Source organism: Silene latifolia, chromosome 7 (assembly GCF_048544455.1).
Source record: "Silene latifolia isolate original U9 population chromosome 7, ASM4854445v1, whole genome shotgun sequence".
Classification (NCBI taxonomy): Eukaryota; Viridiplantae; Streptophyta; class Magnoliopsida; order Caryophyllales; family Caryophyllaceae; genus Silene; species Silene latifolia.
The window spans coordinates 51,192,326-51,197,144 of record NC_133532.1 but is presented as its reverse complement, the minus strand read 5'-3'; the positions used below and the strand labels follow the sequence as shown (position 1 = coordinate 51,197,144).

General features: G+C 42.7%; 1 non-coding gene across 1 annotated transcript; it reads left to right on the top strand.

Moving 5' to 3' along the window:
* The first annotated feature begins 2,644 nt into the window (after nt 1-2,644).
* LOC141593206 (small nucleolar RNA R71) lies at nt 2,645-2,751 on the top strand. Its single transcript, XR_012521309.1, has one exon. It is a non-coding gene; the product is annotated as a small nucleolar RNA R71 (small nucleolar RNA).
* The last annotated feature ends 2,068 nt before the right edge of the window (nt 2,752-4,819 follow it).

The window sequence follows — 4,819 nt, the reverse complement described above, 5'->3', positions numbered from 1 at the left end:
AGGAGGCAGTCGATCGACTGGAAAACCTGCTGTAACTTTCTGATTTCTTCGAATTAGCTTACTAAATTGAGCTATCAAGGTCTATAAACCTGCAATTACACACAATAAGGCGCCCAAAATTGCGCAAAACCCAAAGCAATAGTCTAAAATGTATAAAATCCTAAGCAAACTTATAAAATGCGAAGTCTCGCGCACACAAAAGCAATAAAAAGAGTTTAACGAAAGCAATAAAAACAATGTTTTAGAAAAGCATTCGATCAACTAATGCTTGATCAAGAACGGCCATGGAATGGCCCACTTGGTCGGCTTCTGGCTACTAGAGGTAGCCTCAACAGTGCTTATCTTCTCAGCTGCACTCTTCTCAACTCCGACATCTGCAGAACTCAACGGATCAACAGCTTCATCATCCTCCCAAGCAATGACCTCTTCTGGCTCATCAAAGTCCAAGTCAGACTCCCTCACTTTGACTGGCTCATCTTCAAGCTCCTCATCAGTGCCATAGCTAAGACATCCTAGGCCGCCTCTTGAGACGATTGGCTCCCTCATAGCTGGAGCAACAGGCGGCTCTTCCTTCCCCAAACCAGCTCCTGCAATATCAGAAATAGACGAATCTTCCTCCAATTTGCTCCCAATCTGGGGCGGAGGTGTTATTACAGGAATAGGTGTAGAGACATGCATATCAGGAAGCACAAAATAAGATTTCTTTTCAGAAACCGTATTACAGGTTATTAGCCACATGGGGGCTTTCTTCTTACCTGTTTGGGCAAAGACAATATAATGCTTTTCTACTTTAAAAGTCAAAGTCCCCGAACCAACATCTATAACTGCACCAGCAGTGTGCAGAAATGGTCTACCCAATATGATAGGAATGTGGGCATCCTCAGGCATATCTAGTACAACGAAGTCAACAGGGAAGAAAAACTTTCCTATTTGCACAGGAATGTCCTCTAAGACTCCTATTGGCTGGACCGCAGATCGGTCAGCCATCTGTACTGTCATATCGGTGACTGCAAACCTAGTCAATTTCAAATTCCTAGCTAGACTCAAAGGCATAGCGCTAATGCTAGCTCCTAGGTCACATAATGCCTTCTCAATTCAGAAGGTACCAATATTACAAGGAACGGAGAAGCTACCTGGGTCAGCTAATTTATGTGGTGCAGTATGGGTTAAATAAGAGCATGACTCTTCTGTTAGTGCAACAGTATGCACAGTTTCAAGTGACTTCTTCTTAGACAAAAGTTGTTTCATAAACTTCATGTAAGCAGGCACTTGATTGACTAACTCAAGAAAAGGAACTTGCACATTTAAGCTACGGAGAACATTTTCAAATTTATTAAATGATACCTGTTCCTTCGTCGGCACTAATCGCTCTGGATAAGGGGTTGTAAGAAGTAACTTAGCCCTCTCCTCTAAATCACTCATGCCGGCATCGGTGGACTTAGGCTGAAAGTCCACAACCTTCTCCTTGTTGTAGCTTGACTCTTCTTCAGACCGTCTCAAATGTGAACCATTAATCGACATAAGGTCGTACTTCGGAACCGGAACTGACCCATCAGCATTTGGGTCTTGCCTCAATACTTTCGGGGCGGTCGTACCCCGAAACAAGTTGTCCTTCAAGTTATCAGGCATTGGAGGACGAAAAGAATCACCTTCAGCAGCGCTGTCAGTCGATCGACCAGGTTGGTCAGTCGATCGACTGACTTCAACAGGAAAAGTAGCTGCTGTTTGTCGCGGACTGGTCGATCGACTGGGTATGTCAGTCGATCGACTGGTATACCTGGTAGACGTCTTTTTCTTGCCACTGTTTGTTCCAGCTTTCTTTTGACTCGGTTCCGGCTCATCTTTTTCAGCGACATCCTCAACCATAGCAGGCCTATCAAGGGTAGACCCACTCCTTAAGGTGATTGCATTTAAGGTCTCCTTTTGATCAGTTTGAGTCGGTAAATGTCCCAGAGCTCGAGTTGTATTCTTGCTAGCCAATTGGGCAATTTGGCTCTCCAACATCTTCATCCCAGCCTCTCTAGCTTGGGACTTCTTCAGCAACAAATTCTTCAACTTATTGAAATCAGAACTTTGGGATTGTTGCTGCTACTGTGGTACATACAGAGGCTTTTGGAACTGTTGTTGCTTATGAGGGGGCACATAATTCTGCTGCTGCTGCTACTGTGGAGGTTGAGTCGGATTCAAGACATTTTGGCTACTCCACCTCATATTTGGATGGATATTCGGCTCATAGTAAGTGTTTGTCTACCTATAATGTTGAAAGGCAGCACATGATTCAAAGGGACTAGGACAATTGTCTGAAACATGTCCCTCAGCTCCACATCTTTTACAGACGAAAGGACCGTCTGAAATAGCATTTACATGATAAATCCCTCCTTTTGAAGCTCCTCCCAACTCGTACTTATCAAATCTCGCCGTGAGAGCCTCTAGTGCAGCTATAGAAGGAGATTCAGCAGCTCTCCTTTGATTTCCCCTGGAATTCCCATACTCAGCTTTATGGGTGGCCAAGTCATCAATGATCTTCCACCCCTTAGTCTCTCACATGTTCTCCTGGAATATGCCCCTGGCTGCCGCATCCAGGATAGCCCTCTGATCGTCATAGAGCCCATTGTAGAACTGATTGCATAGGCTCCATTTCTCAAACCCATGATGCGGAATAGTTCGCACCAACTTCTTGAAACGCACCCACGCCTCATGAAAGTTCTCGTCAGGCCCCTGTTTAAAGCTCGTGATCTGAGCTCTAATGGCATTGGTCTTTGAAGCAGAGAAGTACTTCTTATAGAATGTTAAGGCCAGAGAATTCCAGTCAGTGATCCCATTAGCAGCTCGATCCAGGTCTCTGTACCACTCCCTTGCAGCATCACGAAGAGAGAATATAAACATTGTCTCCTTCACCTGGTCCTGAGTCACACCGGTCGGCGGGGGTATAGAGCAGCAATAGTCAATAAATATCTCCATATGCTTGACTGCATCTTCATTTGCAGCTCCCCCAAATTGGTTCCTCTCAACCAAGTTGATATAAGAAGGCTTCGGTTCGAATTTTCTATCAGCTCCTGGTAATTCGAATCCCTTATATAGGTTCGCAGCTGTCGGCTCCGAGTGACTGGCTATAGTTGCTTCTTCAGCCATCTCTAGAAAATTCGGAGAAGTGACTGTCTCAGCTGATGAAGTAGAAACTGGACACGAAGGTGGATCTTCCTCAAATAGAGCGTTCTCGTAGTAACTAGACAGAGTACTCAGCTCTTCCTCTGTCGGCAATACCCTAGATGATCGCCTCAACTCGCACAAAGTCTTCTCAATCTCAGGATTGAACGGTAGTAATTCACCACCCTGTGATCTATGCATAAGAAGAAACTACAAAAAGAATATGAGAATAGTTTAAGGAACGAATGTCCCTTAATCTAAGAAAAAGACTAAAATAAAACAACTAAAAATTAGAACAATTGCCTCCCCGGCAACGGCGCCAAAATTTGATGCCCGTCGTTGTAAGCACCAAAAATAAAATTTATAATTCCTAACTACAACTATAGATAGCGGTAGCAGGGTCGAACCACAGAGAGGCAGATGTAATTATCAATTGTCTAATTTCAGTCTAAGGTAGCGATTATGTGGGGGTTATTTTGAATTATTCTAAAACTAATGGCAAATAAACGAGCTAATAAAAGAAATAGATTAAATCAAATATTAAAAGAGGTACTAAGATGGTCGGTTCACCGTAGTTTCGGCAGCAGCATATTAAGTAGGTTTGAAATAAACACATGAGGCGGGAAAACAAGAGGTCCTCTCGGTCCACTCTTAACAAGTAGCATCTTTCGATCTCGCTACGGGTCCCTAATATCACTAGTACTGACTTTCGTCCTGAAAAGTGACTAAAAACCTAAACTTTACCTATCTTTCGATCTCAGCAAAGTTTAGTCATTTTAATTGGTGGTCTAACAACTTTCCCTATCTTTCGATCTAATGGGTCGGTTAATTACTAAGCATTTAACTAGTCGCGTGCACTCGATTCGTCAAATATAGAATTTAAATCAATTAAAATGAAGCAAAACCTCACGTGGCCAGTCGATCGACCAGGGAACCCAGTCGATCGACCGACATGCGATTCAGGTCACTATTCTTATGCCGCCTATCCTACAGATCCCCTACATCCTAGTACGATGAATTTAGGTACTCATAATATTGATGAAAACAACAACAATATAAATGAAATAATCTACTGAATTCATGCTTAAATTAATTAAATAACAAATAACAATAAACGATAATCGGCTTCGGGAAACTAACTAGCAATTCTATACTATGAACGAAATATAAGCAATAAAACTGAATAAGAACAGGAGAATACCGAATGGAAGAATTGCAGGAATAGAATCCAGAAAACGAATGCAAAAAGTAACTTGTATTGAATACGAAACAATATTCGGAACCCTAATTATTTCCTAGAGAACTGTATGCTAAAACTTGAATAAAAACTAGATGATTGTATCTCAAAACCTAGCATACGTTATATAGAATACAACGTAGTTCTTATTTCCAAAACCTAACTACTATGGGCTTGCTATTCCTCGTTCTATTAATTCATGTCAAAGTAACGGTGTGGTCGATCGACCACTGAAGCCGGTCGATCGACTGGTAAGCTCTGAACAGTGGCTCCTGGAAGTCGGGCTCTGGTCGATCGACCAGAGGGTCCAGTCGATCGACTAGAGTAGCTAATAATCCGCTTTTAATTCTCGTGGATTCGTCTTTCGGACCTCGAAATGCGCACCAAGTTCGTTTCCCGAGTCTCTACTTCACGTCAAATGCAATTCAAGGTACT